The sequence below is a fragment of the Euprymna scolopes genome, chromosome 1 (genome assembly GCF_053919585.1).
Source record: "Euprymna scolopes isolate OS-2025 chromosome 1, ASM5391958v1, whole genome shotgun sequence".
Lineage (NCBI taxonomy): Eukaryota > Metazoa > Mollusca > Cephalopoda > Sepiida > Sepiolidae > Euprymna > Euprymna scolopes.
In genome coordinates, this window is record NC_136482.1 from 29,515,205 (window position 1) to 29,541,070 (window position 25,866).

A 25,866-nucleotide genomic window follows, 5' to 3' on the forward strand; every position below is an offset into this window, starting at 1 on the left:
AAGCCAATCTTCTCTTACAGCCATTGAATGTACTTTTGCTCAGTTATAAAAGTGTTTCTCAATGATAAAATTTACAGAATCAGGAATTTTATCATATCAGAAAGTACTGCAATTCTCTACCTATACAAGAGCCAAATACATCCTAAGATGGGTGTAATGTTGCTGCATCTTGGCAGGAACTGCATAGCACACCCATTTCTAATTTAACAGAGTACAAAAACGACTTCAAAATTTAGTGATCAATGACCTTTTCACCTGCCTACAACCTCTTTTTTACAGAAGAGACATTACGAGTCTATCTTTGCTTTATCGTTATTTCTATGGTGGGTGCTCGACTGAGCTTCAATATAGGGTTCTCCTTTTGCAAAGCATTTGCAACAATTACTCATCTAGCAACACCAACTATCCATAATTTCTCTTATTGTCTATCAGTGCCTAAAACTAAATGAAAATTCAATGAGCAAAGTTTCTTTACTAGAACTGTCCATTTGTCGAACACAATACCGCAGGGCTTCTTCTTAGCTGGCTATAACATGATCGTTTTCAAATCTAATAATGTAAATAAATTCGTGTTGAGCCATCTTCTTAACTAATCAATGCCTTACTCAAATTTCACCATTACCGATCATCGCAGTGTTGTCCCATCATCTATTTGACACTCATTAACCCTTATCCTCGAGTAGCTCTTGGGCCTTGATAATCGGTGATCTCTAGTAAAAAAAAATAATGACTTTCTCTCTTGTATACGATTTTATAAGAGTTTATTAGTAAATTTCTGACAACTCTTAGCCCTAGGGCAGGAACTACTGAAGCTGAAAGAGCATAATTCCTCACTGGCATTCACCATATTGTGTCTCAAAAAGGGATGTATATGCAACCTTTTTTCGATTAATATGCATTAGATGTATATGAATTAAAGTACATTAAATTGAAATTCCTCAGTGGAAAGAGAATAACTTCGACTAAGGTCAGAGTGCTGATGGAGAAAATGGAGAAAGAAGAAAAACGAGTAGACAGGAGTTGATGGAAGATTGATTTGTTGTTTTTTTAATAGTATATTAGTCCTTTAATATTAGTCATTTAATGCCATGAAAGGTTATTTATCATAGATAAATAGATTATTTAAGTTTAGTATTGGGTCATATGTGTTTTGTTTTTAAACGTATAGTGTAAATCAAGCTTGTTCTACATTGCCACTCCCAGGCATTGTCAAATCACCTAAGTGATTATGATTATACAAATCTAGATGTTTTAATGTTAAAAATTCAAGAAAGAAAAAATGTTGAAATGAGATATTTCGATAGACGTTTGGAATTTGGGAAAATTGAATGTCAGCTAAATATATATCAGGAATTTTAACTTAGTAAAACAGAATTTAGTTAACAATAACATAAGGATTGGTTATGCAATAAGATCAGGTGACTGTTCTTTTGTGCTATGTTGCATTAACTGCGTGGCCAGTAGAACAAATAAAGGAATAGTTTTTATATATACATGTTAGACGGCCATTTAGTCGGAGAACATTCGAGTTGGAGAGCAGTTTGTGAATTGGAGCTGGAATAACGGAAGCATTTGGGTGGGAAGAGAGCGGGATGTAATCATCAAAAAAAACCAAAAAAAAACCTAGTGCACTCTGAGAGTGCAAGAAGTTGTAACCATGAATAAATTTTAAATGTGCGAAATATAATTTGGTTGTCATGAGATTTTGGAAGAGAAAATGGTTTGCATTTTCAAAAACACGTCCAGAACGATACATTAATGTGTTGTGACTACAAAAAAAAGGTACGTTCTTCCTTTGTCTGCCAAACAGACAAAGATGTTTATTTGTCACGTAAGGAACTGTTTATAAACTGTAATATGTGCTGTGGGAACTGTATCTACATGTAATGTATATGTGTAAACAATCTCACGCATACACATGACGGACATTATACACACTAGACAATCAAATGTATTGATACGTACATACACTCAACACACTAGAGACGACCAGAGGTAAACATAAATATTTACATATAGGCTGTCCCAATAAAATGTATACACTCTTTAAATTATCTCAACTTGCTACATGAATTTGCTATACCACGTTCCCAAAAGATGTTTAGGAATAAAGAATGACACTTCCAGCAGGATGAAACATTTCCCCACTATCATCATGACGTAAGAACATATCTTGATAGTCACCTGCAAAGCAAATAGTTAGGACGAAGAGGAAGTATCGAGTACTGTCCACGTTCGCCGCATTTGACCCCCCCCCCCGCAATAGATTGTTCTCTTTTTTTTAGGGCGGGGATGGGTGAGTGGAGGCATGTTAAACACAGGGTTCACACTACAAAACGAGCTACAATCAATGAGCTGAAAGCAACCATTGAAAAAAGATGTGTCAGCATACCAATTAAACTGGTTTGGAACGTTTTCGATTCGATCAGTGGGTATTGTCGGCTGTTCATGGACGACAATAGCCAAAAATTTGGACACTTTCGTTAATTAGCTGGTTTCTATATTAGTTCACAGTATTCTGATGTTTGGAACTTTTCTTATAATAAATGTTGGTTTTATGATCATTTAAAGAGTGTATACATTTTATTGAGACACTCTGTATACACGCGTTATATACACCAGTATATAACAAATTTATGAAGTGGGTAAAGAGATTTTTGTGCGTTTTAAATTTTCTTGTAATGTCTTTCAAAAAATTGTCTTCATTAAATTATTTGGTGGAAGGAGGCAATTGAAAATGATAGATAGACGATAAAATGAATGAAACAAATTCATTTAGCATGTTTTCATGCTTTTACAAAAGTTGTGCAACTGAAAAACAAATTATTTACATAAATATTCACATTAATTTTATGATTATGATATTATATATATATATATATATATATATATATATACATTTCCATTAATTTTATGATTATGATACTATATTTATATATATATATAGTATAAAGTTGAATGTGTGTGTGTGTCTGGTCACAAATAGGATCCTATATGGTTGACTATTTTAAAAAACTGATTACATATAATGATAGACGATGTATCGAGACACAGGAATGGGTATGTTTAATCTGGCAGAACACTGGTTCATTAAAATTGTGGGGTCTGCTTTCGCGCCTGGTCCATAAAGTATGGAAAAAAAAAATTAAAAAAAAAAAACAAAAAAACGTTTAAAGATGTACATAAGAATACTTTGATAAATGCCGGAAATTATTCTCTAGAGTAGATAAACTTAGGACTTTATAAAAAAAAAAAAAGCTAGAATTTTAATTTTTTTTTTTTTTTTTTTTTTTTAACAAAAAAAAAATGTAAATTAGATATTGTTTACACATAGAAGCGTTACGACTTTTATTCTATAGATAGGCACTCGACCAAGTCATCCGGAAGTAGAAATCTCCTGTCACTCTAGTAAGCCATATGCTAGCTAACAGTTGATAAAAAAACCGCTGGCGGAATCTCTAGTGCAAAAACGTTAAGTATTTTTATTTATTTTTATTTTTTTTTCTAAACTAATCCTAAATGTTTTGTTACATTGTTTTAAATTTACTTTTCGTGTTTTATGTATTTTGTCTGTATTTCTCCTGTCTTTTTGTCTTTATTCCGTCTTATCCGTCCCCCCCCCTCCTGCTACAAAGCTGAACCATGAAAACAATCAAAATGCCGGCAACTAACGAAAAAAAAAAAAAATGCCGGAAATTATTCTCTAGAGTAGATAAACTTAGGACTTTATAAAAAAAAAAAGCTAGAATTTTAATTTTTTTTTTTTTTTTTTTTTTTTTTAACAAAAAAAAAATGTAAATTAGATATTGTTTACACATAGAAGCGTTACGACTTTTATTCTATAGATAGGCACTCGACCAAGTCATCCGGAAGTAGAAATCTCCTGTCACTCTAGTAAGCCATATGCTAGCTAACAGTTGATAAAAAAACCGCTGGCGGAATCTCTAGTGCAAAAACGTTAAGTATTTTTATTTATTTTTATTTTTTTTTCTAAACTAATCCTAAATGTTTTGTTACATTGTTTTAAATTTACTTTTTGTGTTTTATGTATTTTTTCTGTATTTCTCCTGTCTTTTTGTTTTTATTCCGTCTTATCCGTCCCCCCCCTCCTGCTACAAAGCTGAACCATGAAAACAATCAAAATGCCGGCAACTAACGAAAAAAAAAAAAAATGCCGGAAATTATTCTCTAGAGTAGATAAACTTAGGACTTTATTTAAGTAGTATACTTAATATATACTATTACTGCAAGCTTGCCTGTATTGAAAATTCTTTCTTCTTGTTTTCGAATCCTACCTCATATAGTTAGCCTTATGTTCAAGTACATTCGAAATATAATACAGTGCAAAGAAAGTCACTCATGAAAACGGACCTCCTAAACCTTGAATAATTATTTAAACTCTAATGTAAATTAATATTAAGCAGTCTTTACAAATTGATAATAGTTAATTATTGGATTTTAATTTATTATAAGATGAAACTTTAATGATTCAAACTAGAGAGATAACCGACAAACTTCCACCCATTAATATGGGAGGGGAGATTATCACCAAAAGTGTCATGAATTATTAAGTTCGCACCGGACTTACTACTTAGATATAAGTCACTTGTACCCATTCCCCTTTCTCATCCCCCCTCCCTTTTTTTTTTTTTTTTTTTTTAAATGGAGAGTAGATAATACAGTGGATGTGTTATCGGCAGCTCCAGTAACTCTCGCTTCTCCTATTTTGTCATTCAGTCCTCATTCAATGAGTGATGTTTCTGACAAAGGGTGAAGAAAAAGCTGCTTAAAGGTCGGTACTACTTGGTGACCAGTAGTCTGAGATGTCGGATATTTTTCTGTCTTTGTCTGTCCTTGTTGCCATGTCACTAGTAAGGGTGCTGGAGGTAAACGTTTTGTCTGGGCTGACGTTATCCGCCTGATAGTCAGGGACCCGAACCTTGGATTAACCACTAAGGAGGCTGTCCTATCAGCAGGCGCAAAGTACTGGGACTGCTGTATTGCCATTTGGTGAGTGGATCTGGACCATGCAGTAGTCTCTGGTGGGGCCTCTCGATGCCATACTAGTGGGTAATTGTTACGGCTTTACCTTTTCGTGTGCTACAAATAAAAAACAAAATTTTTCCTGTCTTTTTCTCTCTTACTTTCCCTCTCTGTACTGCTCTAACCAAGTATGCCGACCTATTCCACAAATCCCAAAACCTCAACATGAAATATCTCCAGAATAAAAACTCGATTAAACCTAGAACCCCATCTTCCAGCGTAGACCCCTACTACCAGGTCTCCTTCTCCAATATCAGGGGTCTACGTTCCAACCTTCCAGAGGTTGAAACCCAATTACAGGAGACGAAACCGGACATATTATTTCTATGTGAAACTGGAATAGGGCCGACCACTTCCCTAGATGAGTTCATAATTAATGGATACCCCAATTTAACAGCTAAATCTGACTCCCAAGATCGCCATGGGCATGGAATATGTGCCTACATTAAGGATGGCTTCCCATGTGGCAGGGATATCTCTAGAGAAGATCCTAATTTACCCTATATGTGCTTCAGGGTTGCACTTGCTAACACCACTGTATTTATATTTGCCCTCTATAGGCCCCACAACAGCGGAGTTACTATCTTTAAGAGCATATCTGAGAAAATAGACCACATACTGTCTTCACATCCCTCGGCTAACATCCACATCTGTGGTGACTTCAACGTCCATAACGTGGAATGGCTGACCCATTCAAATAAGACAGATGATGAGGGGAGGTTTTGTCATGATTTTGCCATTGCTTATGACCTCACTCAGATTGTTCGCGAACCCACCCGTGTGCCCGATACACCCAATCAATATGCAAGCCTCTTAGACCTTTTTCTTTCAACTTCCCCTGAGCTATGTTCATGTACCGTTCATTCTCCGTTAGGATCCTCCGACCACTCCGTCGTATCAGTTAAGATAAAAACAAAATGTAAGAAGCCATCAGACGTACCCCTCCACCGTACTGTATACCGATACTCTATGGCTGACTGGGATAGCTTCCGTACATTCATATCTGATTTACCTCTGCACTCCATGTTTAAAAAGGAAGTGTCCTCTATAGTATCAGATCTGACCGAATGGTTAATTGTAGGCATAGACCAATTCATACCATCTAAAAAATTCCAACAAAAACCTAACAGCCAGCCATGGTTCTCCCCAGAATGTGCTGCTGCTATTGTGCACAGAAATCACTTTTTCCATAACTACCAACGTAATAGATGCACTGAGACTAAAGCTGCTTTCAGGACTGCCAGCAACCACTGTAAAAGAGTAATAAAAAATGCAAGAGAGCTATATGCCCAGTCTGTTAAATCCAAGGTAGCTGATCAGCGGCTTGGTTCCCACCAGTTTTGGCAAATAACAAATAGGATCTTGAACAGAAGTGTGCGTTCTATCCCAACCATTATCAATGGACCAGAGGTCATCTCGTCAGCATCAGACAAGGCCAAACTATTTGCAAAGAACTTTGCAGCTAATTCTACCCTATGCGACGAAGGCCATCAACTCCCCATATTTCCTCCTATAACACAGAACAAGCTAGGTAACATACAAATATCCGTGCATGAGGTCGCCAAGCTAATCAAGAACCTAGATTCCAGTAAAGCAACTGGCCCTGACGACATCCCAATTATAGTGTTAAAAAAGCTTCAACCAGAACTTGCTCCCATACTTACGAAACTATTTAAGCGCTGCCTTAAGGAGAAGTGCTTTCCGACCCCCTGGAAGACCTCCTCAGTTTGCCCTGTATTTAAGAATTCAGGTGATAAGTCATCTCCCTCTCAATACAGACCAATAAGTCTTCTCTGTGTTATGAGTAAGTTACTGGAATCAATATTAAATAGAGAAATAGTAAACCACCTCAGCAGGAATAACCTTCTTAGTGACACACAATATGGTTTCCGCTCTGCAAGATCTACCGCAGATGTGCTGACGGTTATATCCCACAGGATTAGTGAATCTCTTGACAAAGGCTTCCTTTCTAGGGCAATTGCTCTCGACATATCAAAGGCCTTTGACAAAGTATGGCATAAGGGTCTACTTCACAAGATTTCCAGCTATGGTATAACTGGAAATGTTTTCTCAATCATTAAATCATTTCTCTCTGATAGGCTCATAAGAGTAGTGGTAGATGGACAAAAATCGGAGGCCTGCAATATAAATGCTGGAGTCCCTCAGGGGTCAATCCTGGGCCCAACTCTCTTCCTGATCTACATCAATGACCTCCCTAGACACATACTTAAATCATTCATTGACATCTATGCTGATGACACGACCATCTACGGCAACACATCAAAGGCTGTAAATGACGAAGTTCTCTCGGATTCTCTCTCCTCTGATCTCGAGCGCGTGGTTCAGTGGGGGAAGATGTGGCTAGTTACCTTTAATGCATCCAAAACCAAACTCCTATCCTTACATCATCAACGCTCTGATCCCCAGCTGGCATCAATTGTGATGGATGGCTCTCGTCTGGGTGAGGCCCCGTGTTTTGACAAGCTTCTGGGTTTGACCTTTACTCCTGATCTGAAATGGAACACGTACATCAAGTCTGTTGCCAAGGTCGCAGGAAAGATGGTGGGATCCTTCTACCGCTCCAGAAGATATCTCACTACTGATGCAATTCTCTATCTATATAAAAGCCAAGTACGGCCAAGGATGGAATACTGTTGCCATATCTGGGCAGGAGCTGCCAAAAACAGCCTATCATGCCTTGACAGAGTACAAAATAGACTTCGTGGTTTAGTGGGGGATGCCCTTTTCTCTACCCTGCAACCCCTCTCCCACAGAAGAGACGTTGCGAGCCTATCCTTGTTTTATCGTTATTTTCATGGCAGGTGCTCGTCTGAACTCCAATCCCTGGTCCCCCCTCGCCAATCTTTCACGAAAAACACCCGTCTAGCTGAATCCACTGTGAAAAATTTCCCCCACTCTATATCTGTGCCTAAATCAAAACGCGGATTTCATGAGCAAAGCTTCTTTCTAAGAACTGCACGCCTGTGGAACTCTGTTCCGTCTGCCTGCTTCCCTCCGGACTACAACTTGGATGTCTTCAAGTCTAATGTTAACAAATTCCTAATGAACCGCCCCCCTTATTAAACACTTCATAAAATCTCCTCACTAACGTGATGTACTTACAATAACCCTTATCCCTGAGTGGCTTCCGGGCCTTGATAAGTGGTGATCACTGTGTAAAAAAAAAAAAAAAAAAAAAAAAAAAAAAATGTGTTTTAACTTAAATAGGGATGGTATAATAAAATTGTGGGGTCTGCGTTCGCACCTGGCCTCCATAGAATGGAAATAGGCACAAACTTTAATAAAGACTTTTCATATCTATCTGCGTAAGTATACTTTGATAATTATGTTTCAGTTTGAAGAAATATGGAATAATAAAATTACGGGGTGTTCGTTCGCACCTGATCTCCATAGAATGGAAATATGTCACAAAGTTTAACAAGGTTTTTTAATATAGATCCACAGAATATTGTGATAAGTGTCTCGATGTGAACAGGTATGGTATAATAAATTATGGGGCTTATCTATTTTATTTTTACTTTCATCATATTTTGCTTTGGTTTTGATACCCCCAAATTCAACCCAAATTTACAATCCTTCCTTTTCATAACCTATCATACTTTCATAAATCAGAGTCCATTTTCTGTAGGCTGTTTTTGAACCCAGTCAACGACGGGTACGTTTGCTAGCATATATATAATTCTCTAACGTTAAATGTTTTAAGTTGAGAAAAAAAGAATTATTTTCTACGTTCGCCAAGTTCACTGACAAAAGTTCCACTCCACTGCGTTGAGCCGACAAAAAAGAGACTCGTTCCAATTAAAGAAATGCTGTTTTTTTATATTTCCAAACTCAATGTGTCTCAATTTGCATAAGATGCATCTTTGTTTCGTGTGGGTCGGGTTTCGAATTCAAGACTCTCTCTCTTTTTTAGGCAAACGACACCCGTGCCAACAAGGTGCACTACAATTTTCCCTAAAAATTCCATACTAATTGGATGATTATGACTATATTACATACGAGGTGCGTTCAATAAGATGAGATGACTGACCAGTTTTTATGATTTCAGGTTCAAATGAACAGCTACAGCAGGAATTGGAATACACCCTACTAAAGCCGGCTGTTACAGCTGGTGAATTTCAAAAATGCAATCTGGACATGAGGAAAATTTAGAAAAAAGATGTGTAATAGAATTAGAAAAAATGCCAAAGAAATGCTTCAGACTGCTTTGGGGCCATCTTGTATGAATCAAGCATCAGTTTTTAAGTGGAATGAGAGATTGAAGGAAGTTGGGGAGTTAGTAAGAGATGATCAGAGGTGTGGGAGGAGTAAGGAAGTCAAAACACCAGAGTTGATTAGTCAAATAAAGAATTTCATAGATAAGGAACATCGTTTGTCTATAAAGACAATAAGTGCATAGTTTGATGTCAGTGTGGGAACTGTACACACAATTATTTGCAAGGAACTGAAGATGTGGAAGATTTGCACAAAGTTTGTCTCAAGGTGCTCAGAGAAAATCATAAAGAAAGATGTTGTCATGATTAAGATGGGTATCAAGACAGTTCCATATCACTCTATAGTTCAGACTTTGCTATATGTGACTTTTGATTATTCCCTAAGCTAAAAAAAAAACCTTAGAGGCTGTCGTTATGAGACAATTGAGGAGACGAAAGAGGCTGTAATAAGGGTCATTGACACGCTCACAGAAGAGGAGTTCCTTGGGGTCCTTCAGAAGTTGTTAGGACGGTACGACAAGTGTATTGCAGCTGAAAGTGATCAATTTGAAGTGAACTAAAGTTTCATATGTGTACTATCAATAAAAGTCTGGAAACTTATTAAAGGCACATCATATATATATATATATATATATATATATATATATATATATATATATATACTAATTTCATTATGTCACATATATGTACATACTAATTTTATGAGTATATATATATCATACTTACAGATTAATTTTATGATTATAAATTTCTTTGCTTGGTTAGTATCTACTTGGTGCATACTAACTTTTTCTGCAATGAAGATCTGAAAACATCTCTAGTTACTTTTTCAGCTTCTACTTTTAACTTTGAGACACATACCTTTTGATGGTTAGATGATGAAACTGCTTTTTCATTAGCAGCTGGATTATCAATATATATAAAAGCGAAAATGTGTGTATGTATGTATGTATGTATGTATGTATGTATGTATGTGTGTTCGCTTTTTGTGTATGTCTGTAAAAGGCTTTTTTTGCTGGACTTTTCGGTCGGCTCATTCCTTCTTAAAACTTTTTATATCACGTCTAAATGATAATATATATGAGTTACGAATGGGGGTCGCCTGTGTATTAAATTTGCCCGACTTTCACGCGTTATTTTTTCCAGATTTTTAGAGCGTCTCGTGTTTCTTTCGCTTTTCAGTATAAAACAAGCGAAAACTGGCTTGCAGCCGCGTCATGTTTCAAGGTCAAACATCACGCGACTTAAGGTTCTCGCACCTGTTAATTTCATTTTATAAACGTTAAATTAAGAGGTTTTTCATTCCTCTTCTCTCGTGGCCGAGATAACTAGGCCCCAGGGTTTTTTTCATTTCGTTTCCATTTCCACATCAAAGGCTCGGGGTTCAAGCCTACTTTCCTACTAAAACTTTTTTTTTTTTACACCTCTAAACACCTGGCCAACGTTTTTTTTTTTTTAAACAGGGTTGTTTTGATCACCCCCGCCCCCCCAAAAAAACACACACACACACACCTACAAACACCCGGGCCAGGCCGGGTACCCCCCCCCCCGCTAGTCAGTAATAAAACAAACATTGGTTAGATTTTTATTTTTTAAGATTTATTTTCTCACAGAGACATATATACAGAGAGACATGGAAAGAGTTTGGTTTAGTTGTGTTGTTGCATATTAAATATTTTCGGGTCACTTAATGCTAGCCATTTTGGTAAACGTTTTTTTTTGTTGTTTTTTTTTTATATGGGGGCTCACCACTTATCAAGGTCCAGAAGCCACTCGAGGATAATAGTTATTGTGTGTACAATAATCAATGGGATAATATTGTAGTAATAGTTGGTATTGGAGATTTGATAAAGTGTCTTACTTAAGAGGGCGATTAATCAGGAATTTGTTTATGTTGGACTTGAAGACATCCAAGTTGTAGTCAGGTGGTAAACAGGCAAACGGAAGAGAATTCCACAGCCGTACACTTCTCAGAAAGAAGGTTTGTTCATGGAATCTACGTTTTGATTCAGGCACAGATAAAGAGTTACATGCAAGATTTATGCTTCAAATAGATATTCATGCGGTTTGTTATGGTTGATTTATTTTATGACATATCAACCCTTTTCTGGTCACTTAATGCTGAATTCGATCATTCTGTAAAACTTCTTATGTTTAAAGTTCTTTATATCTTCAAATATTTATTTATAGTGTTTGGTTTGGTTCGGTTGTTTTATAGAGGAAAATTGTTGTTTTTGGTTTTGAAGAACATGATTGAGTAAAGGGAAAGAAAAAAAAAACAATGACATCAATGTTTGGTCAGGAAGCCGATATCTTCAGACAGCCTTATCTGGTAGCAAAAATTTATGATGGTTAGAAAACAGTGAAATTGCTTTTTTATCATCAGCAAGATCATCATTGGCAAGAAAATTTGTTTTGTTTAAGATTCATTTCCTACACAGAAATAGAGATAGAGAAATAACGATAGGCAGAGAGAAAGAAAGATGGCCTAAGGTACAGATACCTTCATCATCTGCGGCTTTAGATTGTTCCATTTCAATCATCTGCTTTCTCAGTGACTGACTAAAATTAACTTCTAAATGAAGATACTTTCACTCTACGCACATTTTATTCTATGAAAACCCTTCTTAATCTAATTTCTCATATGTCTCACTTTTGATCTGTGACCCAGTTAGTCATCTAGTCACAAAATTTAGTTTCTAGTCTGTCTCAAGGCCAATCAATATTGCTGTCTAGTGTGAAGTGTTCTTCATCTGCAGACATCAAGAGAATATCACTCACCACCATCTTGGTCTGTTGACACATATTAAATTATTGATCAGTGGATAGTGACATTTCTCATTTTCACGTGATTGGTGAAGTGTTTTTATCAGAATTTTGTTTAATTTTCGATTTTTGAGAGATTATCAATTTTCCTTATGCATGGCTTATTGGCAGCCGTTTTTTCTAGTTTAACTAAACAGAGTGGACACTAGGTTTATTTAGAACACAAAAAAGCGCTTTAAAATAAGTTAAATCACAAATAAACTTATATAGGTAGTTAGAAGAATAACTTTCTTTGCTTTTGACAACATTTATTTGTTACATGCTTGTTGTTTTTTACCCCTTTTTTGTTATGTTAGTTAAAGTAAAAAAAAAATACCTTAATGAAAAACTATACATTAAAGCCATTTAATTGATGTACTAGAGTTTCATCAGTTTAGATATTATTTCTCGAACTTTCGATCACTAGCTGGTGTTGAAGATTAAGTCTGTCGCAAAAAAAAATCTTCTCTCAGACATTGCTTTATGAGGACAAATTATCCATTATGGAGAAACACAAAAAGCAGACAGCACTACTCCTGACCTGGTAAGCTGTGCTTCTTTCTACTGTTTACTTCCCATTTTATTACTTTTATTACTGAACGCTGTTGAAGATTGGGTCTGATGAAAAACAGTTTCTACCCCAGGAGTCATATGTCCAGACCGATGAAACCCTGGTACATCAAATACAGACTGCAAAAATTTTAAATAAAATACTTCAGATATATGATGGAAGATAATTTGTGTTATTGGTATTTTGTGATTTGGAAAGGAGACAGGTTTTAATTAACTGTAATCAAGCCAAATTCTTTGAGTTGGGATGAAGGAATATATCCTGCGGCAAGTCTGGCAATCAGTTTGGATGAAAAAACAGAAAGACAGAAGACAAAAAGAAAGTGAAATGTAAGTCCTGCAAAGGAAATACACAGAGCAAAATATCACATCTGCTGTAGACTGTGACTCATTTATTTGGTAAATTCGCATTACACAGTGATTAATTACGGTTGTAACTGGAGTTGTCTTTCCTTGATGAAAAGAAATCGATCTGTTGCAGAAGGTTTAGTCTATCCGTTTTATAGCATATCAACTTAAAAAAAAATTAATGCCAAAACATATTTGTTTTAAGCTATGGCATACCAACTTCGTTGGGTCGTTTCATGTTTGTTTGTTTGTTTGTTTAAACCAGCATATCAACCTTCTTTGGGTCATTTTATGCTGTATACAAGATTTAAATTTTTGATACTTTCAGAATCGATTTTCGCTGGGTATCTTCGGACAATGTTTTGGTATAGTTTGCTATTTGATGGTTTTTATATTTTATGGTAAAGATTTGTTTGTTTTAAGAAATTTAGAATGGTTTTAGGATTTTCTTTATCAAAGAGTTCTTTTAAACTTGTAGCCTTGTAGTAGTGTTGACGAATTCGTGTGAGATCATGACAGTCAAGTAAAAAGTGCTTCACTGTGTAAGGTTCGTGACATGGTATACATTTGGGGGGTTCTTCACTTTTTAGTATGTGGGAATGAGTTATGTATGTGTGTGTCCTACCTGGATACGCGATAAGACTACTTCTTCTTTACATGATTTTCTGGTATCTAGAGGTTTTTTTTTTAAGTATAGGAGTAATTTGGAAGAGTTTGTTGTTTTGGCAATTGTTCCAATTTTCTCGCCATTTCTTTGTGATAAAAATGTTTATTGAATGTTTGTAATCCGTATATGGGACCTTTATGTCGTTTATTTGTAGTTTTAAGGAATTTTTGGCCATTATGTCAGCTTTATCATTTCCGCAGAAACTGTAGTGACTGGGAATCCAACAAAAGAAGAAAGCTTTTAGTTGTATGATAGAATGGACCTTTTGTAACAGTTTGATGAGTAGGGGATTGTTTAATTTTTGATTTTTTATTGCTTCTAATACTGGTAATGAGTCTACAAATATTATAAAGGTTTTGGAGTTTTGGTTAATGATAATATCTAGAGCCAGGTTTATGGTTGTAATTTCTGCACTATAGATAAAGGAGTTATTTGGTAACCTTTTCTGCTGAATAGTGTTTTCTGAAATAGGGGCACATCCCACTTTATTTTGATCTTTGGAATCATCCGTGTAAATGTGTGTTCAATTTGGGTAAGTATCCAGAATGTTGTTTAGTTTTTCTCTAAGGTCTGCAGGGTGAGTATTGGATTTAGGATATATTGTCAGGTCTAGTATGACTTTAGGTTGATTTAACAGCCAGGGTGGGAGTTCTGGGAGATTTTCCTTGTGGATGCTGGTTTGATCTATTGAGTTGTCTTTAAGCGGTTTTATTTTTTCTTCCATGTAGAGACCAAAGGGTTTAATTGCATTTTGTTTTTGTTTAAATAGATGTGTATAGCTGGGATTGAAAGTGCATTGATAGGCAGAATTTTTAGGGTTTGATTTTAGTTTTAGATAATATTGTAAGCCTAATTTTTCACGTCTCAATTTTAGTGGAGGTTCATAGGCTTCAGCATATAAGCTTTCTATCGGAGAGGTTTTGAATGCGCCCAGGGCAAGTCTTAATCCTGTGTGATGGATAAAATCTAGAGTTTTAAGGTAACTTTTTCTGGTTAAACCATATATAAAGCTTCCATAATCTAGTTTGGTTCTTATCAGAGTTCTATATAATTTTAAGAGTGATGAGCAGTCTGATCCCCACTCAGTGTTTTCTATAACCCTTAATAGTTGTAGATTCTTGAAACATTTTTGTTTTAAATATTTTAAGTGAGGGATGAAGGAGAGTTTTTATCAAAAATAAGTCCCAAAAATTTATGTTGATCAGCTATTTCGATTTTTGATCCTTTTAGGTTGAGAATAGGGTCATTGTGCATTTTTCTATGATTACAGAAATGGACACATTTAGTTTTGGTTGTTGAAAATTTAAAGCCATTTTCTGTCGTTCATTGTGTTAGTTTGTTTATGCACATTTGTAGTTGGCGTTCTGAAGTATGAATATTTTTGTATCTATGGCAGATTACAAGGTCATCCAAATATAAGGAGCCATTTATCTCATTGTTTAGACAATTTACGATATAATTAATTTCTATATTAAATAGCGTAACTGATAAAATGCATCCTTGTGGGACTCCGTCTTCCTGTATTTTTGTGTCTGATAGGGTGGGTCCGATTTTTACTTTAAAACTTCTATCAGATAGAAAATCTTTTATCAGTATGGGTAGTCTGCCCTTTAATCCAAGGTTGTAAAGGTCTTTTATTATACCCTGTCGCCATGTTGTATCATATGCCTTTTCTAAATAAAAAAAGATAGTTATTGCATGTTTTTTTTTAATGAATGCTTCTTTGATAAAGGTCTCCAATCGGATTATGTTGTCCATTGTTCCTCTTTTGTTTCTAAAACCACTTTGTAGGTTGACAATTGAGTCGTTCGTTTCCAGATACCAATCCAATCGTTTATTTATCATTCTTTCAAATGTTTTGCAGAGACAACTTGTCAATGCAATTGGTCTGAAATTTTGTGGATCTGAATTGTCTTTCTCTGGTTTAGGGATGGGGATCACGATAGCATGTTTCCAACTATTGGGTAGTTTTCCCTTGAACCATATTTTGTTGAGCGTGTTTAAAAGAAATGTTATAGATTTGGAAGGAAATTGTTTCAGAAACTCATAATGTATCTCATCCGCCCCCAGTAGCTGTATTATGTGCTTCGTTTATGGCTTTTAAGAGTTCATTTTTAGTAAAAAGATAGTTATATTCTTCTTTGTTGTTTGAGTTGAAATTTAATTTATTTATCTTTTTTTTCCTGTATCTTGTTCTGTCTTTTGGAAGGATTGACTGTAATTTTTGCTGGAGGAATTGTTTTGAAAGGTTTCAACAAGAAGATTCGCAATATTTTTTTTTCTCCGTTATTTTGATGTTGTTTTGTAGGAGATGATTTAAAGGGGAGGATGAGTTTTTGCCTGAAATTTTCCTTACCATGTTCCACACTTGTTTGGGGTTTGTATTCGAGTTTATTTTATTTATATAGTCTTTCCATGATGTTTTTTTTGCTTCTCTAATAATTTTACGAGCCATTGCTCTTTTTTGCTTAAAAAAGTTTAAATTGTACTTTGTTGGTTGGGAGTTGAATTTTCGTAAGGCAGCTTTACGTTGGCGGATTGCTTTTTGGCAGCCATTGTTAAACCAGGGTCTTTGTTGTTTGTTAATTCTGCTACTTTTAAATATACATTCATGTGCAATGGCTAGTAATGTTTTAGAAAAGTACTCAATAGATTATTTTTTTTTATATTCATCCCAATTTGCTTTTTTTATTTTCCATTGGGAGAGATGGATTTTTGTTTCTTTCAGATTTGTTAATATCAGTGAAAAATGGTTGCTACCTCATGAATCTTCTAGAACCTTCCAGTTATAGTCCATGAGGATAGTAGGGTCACACAAAGATAAATCTAATGCTGAGATCTATTTTGCTTTGTGAAGTATAGACACTCCTACAGAGGCACTCTGTTAGATATTGTGGATGTGGTTGTATTGTTTGTAGTTTTTTATATTTATTTTATCTTCAGCTTTTAAAAAGGTTTCTTGGAGACAAATGATGGCTGGTTGATGGTTTGTTATAAGAAGTAATAGGTCTTTTATGTTAAGTTTTAGTCCCTAGCAGTTCCATTGGATGATTTTTTGGGTTATGATTAGATTTTATGTATTTGTTTTTAACTTTTGTTAGTCATTGGTGTCTGATCTTCGATCTTCCGTGTCCATTTCCTCAAATCTGTTTTGGATTGAGTCTCTTGGTCTGGAAGATGAACGTGGTTTGTTTATTTTGATTTTAGCTTCTTTGTTGGTTGGTGTTTTTTTTGTTTTTTTTTTCCTTCATGGGCACTTTTTGGTGTCTGTTTTTTTTTTTTTTCGGTGAGAGGGGTTGTTCCTGTGGGTGTTGTAGCACTTTGGGGTTCTGTGGGTCTTTTAGGTTGAGTTTTGGCTTGGGAGTTTTGTTCAGTTTTGTAATGTTTATTTTCATTGTTTATTTGTTTTATAGCTTTTTTGAATTCTTCCATTAGTTCCCTTACTTCATTGAGTAATTTAATGATGTCTTCTGGTTTGATGTTTGATAGGTCTGCTTTCGTTGTTTGGTTATTTGGTCCGGTGGTAGGCTGTTGTTTTTGGTTTTGTAGAACATAATTAAGTTTTACAAAAGAGAATAGAAAAACAAAAAGGAACATCAATTTAGGTGCATTTCGTCTCAGGAAGCCAATGGACAGCCTGATCTGGTAGGACCAGTGGTCGTTTCATACCAAAAGACAACATCTGTTTTACTGTTACATTAAATATATATATATATATATATATATATATATATATATATATATATATATATATATATATATATATATATATATATATAATTTATGACAGAGAACTGGAATAGAACTCAAATGCTTACTAGACACTTTCCCAAGTGTCTAAGGTCTCTCTTAACAATGTTTGTCGGGTCAACCTGGCATGAGGATATTTTTCCCTAGATGTAAACCCTGACTAAATATTAAAAATCACATAGTATTTGCGGTCCAAATAAGATCACTCCAGTATAGATAGCTCATAAGGAATGGTACACCTTCTCCAAGTGGTGTTACATCAAATAACAACACAAATGGTGGATAATCCACCAGACTAGATAAATTCTTGTCCTTGAATCCTGTACACCAAGCAAGAGATCACAAGAAAGACATATTATAACATACTTAAACTGAATAACTGAAGAGAAGAAAATCATGTTCTCAATTTCTTTACTAACTTTGTTTGAGATGTAAAAGAGAACTTTGATGTAATATTCGAATATCTATGTTTCTAATATAGAGATCAAGTGTTAGCCCCAGGAAGGACATCTTGAATTTTGAGAACTTCAACTGAAGTAAAATTAAAAAGAAAACAACGTGCAAATGTAGCTTTAATCTGTTTCATGACATTGTGGTGATCGCAGTCAAAATAACAAGTTCTCCTTATGTGGTAACATCTCTTGGCTGGATGTAAAAAAAAAAAAAATTAAAAAAACAATGCTATTGCCAAATGAACAGTTTTGTAACTAAATTAAAACTCTGTAGACTACATGATTAAAGCTTCTGTCGTTCATTCCCACAACTTTCTCTAATACGATTCATATGTCACCTATATGATCAGCTGTATGATCTAAACTGACCTTTTTCTATTGTGCCATATGTTGACGTTTGAAATCAACTGAAGTTTGTTATTGCCTTTTGTTTAGACATTTTTTTCAAGCAGGCTATCTCAAATTCCTTAACGTTTGCTGTGACTTGCATGTTTATCTAGATAACCTACTTACTAATTAACGTAGTGCCCCAATCTGTTAAATTACTAAATATAAATATGGATTACTTCAGTTTTACATGTCCAATTCATAACATATCAACTCTTTCGTACATTATTCCATGATGAAATCTAATACTTATTTTAAACTATTCATTTTATTTCTTGTGGCATTTGTTGGGTTCCTATTTATTTACCTTCTGAAAGGATAGACAGAATTAAATACAAGATTAATTTTTAATATGGAGAAAATACATCTTTTTACAAATGGGACACTCTAGATTAAAACAAAGCTAAAAATTTGATCTATATAATAGATAATATAATAATATATAATACACTTTGATACATTTTTTCTGATGAAAAGTTGGGTCATTGTATATGAAAACACAATACCTGTTTTATAACATACTAGCAGGGGGTACCCGGCGTTGCCTGGGTATTTGTAGATGTGTGTTTGGGAGGGGGGTGAATCAGATCAAAAAGGAAACTTAACGATAGTGATTTAAAAACAAAAAAAGATTGGGGGTGGTGGCATGTGGGCACAAACCTGGAGCCTTGAGGCTTACAGACTGAGCCTGAACACATGCGCTACGGCGACAATGTTAATTTAAGAGCGATTAAAGTGAGTCAAGTCAAGGAGGTTTGATTGACAGGTGGACGCATGAGGTCATCGCGGGAGCGTTACGATGATGAGGCAGTTTTTTGGGGTTTGTTTACTTTGTTTCACTGCAGGATCGTTTTTTCATTTACTGCGGGCAGCTTGGGCTTCTTCAAGATGATGAGAGGGGGGAAACCAGCTCCCCATTAAAAGGGGATTGTCCAAATTGAATAACAATTGTCTGATATAAGGAAAAAAACGCATTGATCAAAGCTGATTGCTTTTGGATGTTCCGGCAATCGTGCTGGGAACGATGTAACACCCTTCGTATTAGTTTCGCTTTTATTATACGAAAAAAGCGAATCTACACGCGTCGATTAAAAACTGTTGAATATATAGCTTTGGAAAGTCGGACAAATTAAAAACACACACAACCTCAATTTGTAACTCATAGATATTATGATTTCGACGTGATATAAGAAGTTTTTAAAATAAACGACGGCCTCGAGAAGCCGCCGAAAAAATCCTTTTGCAGACATACACAAAAAGTAAACATACATACATACATACACACATTTTCGCCTTTATATATATAGATTAATATTGAAGGTCATTTAAAGCAGAAATATTCACAATACCGATTGCAAATCCTTTGTTGATCATTTTACTATCACAAAATGTCCTTTTTTGTATTATTTAATACTTATTATGAACGTTTGTGTCGTTACAAAAGTAAAACTTCCTATTTTTAATTAAAAAATTAAAACGTTGAAGAGCTATGAAGAGAGTGGTAACATTAAAATAGGGGACTTTTGTGCTACAGGATTTAATTTTCTACATAGTCACCACCATTCTCAATGCACTTTTGCTAGCCTCTTCTGATGCCTTGGTCGTAAAAGTCTGGAGTGTGTTTTATCACTCACATCTTTCATCAATCTGAAATCGACGAACCCATCTCCTAACTGTGTTGACATTAACGGAATCGGCTTCATAAACATTAAATAGGCGCTGATGAATGTTGATCGATTCAATTTTTTCTGCATGGAGGAATTCAATGATGCATCTCTGCTTCTGATGCATAGCAAAAACCATGCCTAGCATTGGGAGTATATGAAATTTGGTTTGGTTTGTCTGTTTTATGGAATATCTTTAGGTTATTGAGTGCCCAACATTATTATCTTATATGTAACTAGTGAGAGCCGTGTCCAGGCCAGGACAATACACATAATGAAAAAATTCCAAGCCCCAACATTAAACTGTGGGAGTTTTTTTTTACAAGGAAATCACCACTTATCAAGGCCCGGAGGCTACTTGAGGATAAAGGTTAATGAGTGTAGGGTGGTGATCAAAACAAAAGTGTAGTAATTATTAGTGATGGAAAGTGGGTATAACTTGATTTTTTAAGAGGACAGCTCAACAGGAACTTGTCCACACTGATTTTGAAGACAACCATATTGTAGTCAGGTGAAAAGCAGGCCAGTAAAACAGAGTTACATAGGCGGGCAGTTCTAGGAAAGAAGCTTTGTTCGTGGAATCTGCATTTAGATTTTAGCACAGAGAGTGAGGGAAATTATTGGCAGTTGTTGTAGATAGACAAGTGTTTTTTTGTAAAAGTTGGACAAAGAGGGAAACCATATATTGAAGCTCAGATGAGCACTAGCCATGGAAATAATGAGAGCAGAGACAGGTTCACAGCGTTTCTTCTGTGGGAAAGAGTTGCAGGGAAGAGAAAAGAGTATCGGCTCCTCGGCACGATAGGGTGCTCTGAGTAGCTCTTACTCAGATGTGACAACATTACTCCATCCTAGCACCTATTTGGCTTTTATACAGATAAAGGATTGCATCGGCAGTGGGATATCTCCAAGAATGATAGAATGAGCCAACCATTTTTCCAATGATCTTGGCAATGGATTTGATGCATGTGTTTCATTTCAGATCAGGAATGAAGGTCAGCTCCAGAATCTTATCAAACCATGGTGCTTCTTCAAGATAAGAGCCATTCATTTCAATTGGTGCCAAATGAGAGTCAGGCCATTGATGATGGAAAGATAGAAGCTTGGTTTTAGATTAATTTTAGATGCTTAAAGTCAGAAGGTCATTTGAAGTTTTGCTATAAATGGTAATGTCATCTGCATGCTTATGAATGATCTAAGAATGTGATTTAGGAGATCATTGATGAAGATCAGGAAGAGAGTTGGGTCCAGGATGGAACCCTGGGGGATTCTAGCTTTAATACTATTAGCTTTTGATTTCTGCCCATCGACAACTGCTCTTATTAGTTGATTTTAATAGTTGAGAGGACATTTTCAGATATTCCATAGCTGGAAATCTTGTGAAGTAGACCTTTATGAGATAGCCCGTCAAAAGCCTTTGATATGTCAAGAGCAATTGCTCTAGAAACAAAGCCCTCATAAAGAGATTCACTAATCCTATGAGATATAACAGTTAGCACATCAGCTGTAGACTTAGGAGAAAGGAAACCATATCGCATATCACTGAGTAGGTTATTTTTTGCTGGGGAGGTTGACCACTTCTCTGTTTACCACAGATTCCAGCAGCTTACTCATGATGCACTGGAGACTGATTGGTCTGTACTGAGAGGCAGATGATCGACCTTCAGAATTTATAAATAGGAGCAGACTGAAGCTTCCCAGATGTTGGGAAGCATTGCCCCTTAAGGCAATGTTTAAACAGCTTTGTAAATATGAGTTCTGGTTCTATTTGAAGCTTTTTGAGCACTATGATTAGAATGCTGTCATAGCTTTACTAGAATCAAGATTTCTGATAAGCTTGGCAGCATCATGCACAGATATTTCTATGTCACATAGTGTGTTTTCAATCACAGGAAATACAGGGGGTAAGTGGTCCTGATTACAAAGTGTACAGTTTGCTGCAAAATTCTTAGCAATGAGTTTAGCTTTGTCAGATGCTGCTGAAATTACTTTGGGTCCACTGATAATAGTTGAGATAGAGGACACGCCTCTGTTCAGGGCCCTGTTTGTTATTCACCAAGTATTTGTATAATGTGCTAAAGGAAAAAAATATTGTTATGATCGAGAAAATGTATGTATCAGTTAATTTAGAAAACATAATGAATTAAAAGCTTACCACAACAGATGTCTGGTTACTATATCTGCAATTGAAGTAAAAAAAAAAAAATATATTGAAAAATTAACCAAAGAAACGAAATAAAATAAATGAGTTTAGAAAAAGTTTTATTATTATATCCTCTGAAGAAAGCAGAGCATCCAAAGCTTGAAGCGATCATTATTTCAGTTGAAAATGTAAAGAACGTTCCAGGGAAGAAGAGTAACATGAAAAATGTAACACAAACGGTGTTACTCATGTAACATGATCCCATGAACAATAGTTTCCTGGTGAGTTGTAGGAGAAGATATTACGATCAGAGTGAAAATGACTACAACCTTCTCTTTTAAAAAATTAGGAAATTATGACTACATAGACTGCATATTTTATGGAAACACGGATGGCGAATATATCTAAGTGGCTGGTGGAACAGATTAGTATATAAAAGTTTTGATTTTAAATAGCCAACGAAATAAGGAAAAAAACGACTTTATCTTATTAAGTAGAAGACGGTTTTTGTGTGTATAATTAATAGCTTTTTAACTACAATCTTTTTTGTTCGTGTTTTATGGCACATGTATCCATGTTATTAAAAAGAAAATGTTATATTCAATTAATTTCATGAATTCTATTATTTAGTCAGAATTAATTTTATTTTAGTAATGAAAAACGAAAGACAGAACTCATCACTCTCTAATTCTTGTATACTCCTACAATTACTATTGACACTGGAAAAACACCAAATAGGGCATATTTCTCAATATTCACTGGTTGTAAAACTTTTTTATCAAATTCTATCCAATTTTATCCAATTCCTTGATAAGTGGTGATCACTGTGTAAAAAAAAAAAAAAATTCTATTGGTTAATGAGGTCTTATTCAATTTAAGCATTACACTATGGATGCATATTTCAGTAATAATTATTCACATTTTTACCTATAAAAATATATCTTTCTGCTATGATTTAAGGATGATAGTTTGAAATAGTTGTAAATACAAGTTTCCATAGATCAAAATCAGTTTTCTTTTGTTATGTTATACTTTCAGGCATGTACCCGTTAATACATAACTGCTAATTCGTTATTATTTAAATTTAACTTTAACATACTTTGTTAAATTATTATTTAATTTTAACACAAAACTATAAATCAAATAAACTTAATATTATTTAAATTTAACACATAACTATGAATACTTTGTTAAATGGTTTAGTTTGTCGATTTTAGGCCATATCAATCCATTTTGCTTCATATCAAACACCTATTGTACATAACTCATCGAATGGAATCAGATAGAAGATATGTTTTTTCTATTAATTTTGTCCAAAGCTATTAGACAGCAATTAAACATGTCAATTAATTTAAATTTCTCCCTAAGACTGCTCATATTTTAGATATTTTCTAAATATAAAATTAAGTAAAAGATTTTGATCAAAATTGTAATAAGGATTCTAGACATTAGGTTTATTATGATATATCTTTATTTAAATCTTTGTAAAGAGACATAAACCTGGTGAAGACTCTGCTGTTTGATGAATTTTACCCATTCTGGGACGGATATTCTTTTAGCTACAGTATATATGAAAGCAATAGATCGAATTTATCAAGATATAAAAGCCAGTCTATCCATTTATTTTACCAATTTGGAACACCAATAAAATTTCATCATCAAGTCATAACAGTCTATTAGAAATTATATAAAAAAATGTTTCACAAAATCAAACATTAAAACATTTTTTGAGACAAGTGGTAAATTTAGCTACCTGTGGCTTTCCATAGATTTTGAGACAAAGCAAACACAATAAACAAAGAAAAAAAAAAAACAAAGATGTTGGTGAAGAAATAGATCTTAATATAATCTCTGTCTCAGCCAAATGGCTTGTATTGACTAAGAACCCTTATGCCCTGTCGTCTGAAGACGAAAAGAAATATTTTTTTAGTACAGGTTTTTATTACCATTCATGCAAGATTATTCAGGAGACAGCTTGTGGCTGATATAACATCCACTTCTGGTAGCAAGATAAAGACTGCATCCATCAAAAGGACTTTAAATAAGTCTATGAACCAAAAGAATCAGTCTAAGACAAAGGACATATTCATTTCCACTTCAATTTCTTGTTCTCTTTACTTGTCAAAGAACAGACATATGTATCTTTTAACATATAAAGTAATCCTATGAGATTTTAAAAGTTGGACATACATAGGATTTAAGTTGACATATCAAACTTTGATTCTTACGCCAATTTTCATTTGTTATTATTTCGCCATGTTATTGGCAGAAAGATATAATAAGGATATCTAACCATATCTAACCACACATTAATAAACTTACAAAACTATATCTAACCATACATTAACTCGCCACTCTCAATCCAATGCTGTTGCAAATTTAGTTGCTTCCACTGCATGAATTTTTAGCTATACCCTCTCCCAGTAAAAATGAAAATGGAAAGCATAGTAATGTTCTTTTTTAACCACGTTTGAGGAGTGAAAATTTTCTGTAGATGTTAACCTAAATACCCGATTTTTTCAGGAGATATTAACCTAAATAACCAATTAATATTAACTACCCATGTGGGGTCGCAGAAATACCTGGATTAGGACACAGGCGCAGGGCGAACCCCCTCGGAGCTGATGGACTCATAGATCTTCCCAGATCATCCATCTAGGAGAAGTAAAACTCTGAAGCTAAACCTAGGGGAGGGAGGCCTCTTCAGTCCTGGACGACAACCTTCCTAGAGCTGGTGACTCAAACAAATCACTGGTTGGCAAACCTAAACTGCTTAAGGAGGAGATAGGCTCTGTCTATCGCCCGGCTTTCATACTCCTTCTTTGCCTATTGGCCAGGCGTAGAGGTACTATCACAGGGACTCATCTGAATCACCCAGTGGTTGACCTTGTTTCCTGACTAGGGCAATGAACGCCACTTTTCCCCGCTCCCGCCACATCCCATCCCTCTAAACTGGACACAGTGGGGTGCTTCAGTGCCATATATGTCGGTGCAGTTGGACTGGGTTGGCTTTGCCTAATGGATTGAGGGTACCGGATTGACAGTTCCTGGCTGCTGTTTCTGACTGATAGTACAGGAGCCCTAACTCTTTGGTAGCACTTAAAGCGGCTGCTCCATCAACAGTTGTATAATACCGGGATGTTTGTAGTGCCATGTCGCGCATGGAAAGGGACCCTGCACTCATCACCAGTGGGCTTTCCTGAGGCCACAATCCTGTGGGTGAAGACAGCTGATGGTCTACTTGTATTGCATGTCTGGTATTCTGCACAACTACTTGTCCAGCACCCCCTCACTCACTCACCCTAACTGAAACTTTTAAATAAAATGAAATGACAGCTCAAGCAAAAGTTACGTTTAAACCAGGACCAAACTCAAAGAAAACCAACCTGCCTCCTCCCTTGAGGCTTGTATTGACAAATATCAGCGGGCTTAGAATTAACTTAGATGATGTTGAGTCATTTCTCCTTGTTAACACCCTGGATATCTTAGCATAAGTGAAACTAACCTTCACTCCGCCATTCCCTCTAATCACTTTAACATGCATGGTTATCTCCCACTCTACCATAAGGACTCGGACAGACATATGCATGGGCTTGGAGTCTATATTCGTAACACCCTCCTCCTGACTAGAGAAATAAAACTAGAATCAGAGGACCAGGCCTTTATGTGCTTCAGAATAAATATGCAACACAATATTAGCTACTTGTATTTTCTCTACCGCTCTCCCTCAAACCAAGACTGTACCCTAATAAACAAAGTCTCAGACAGCATAGATATAGCACACTCCCTTGATACTAACGCA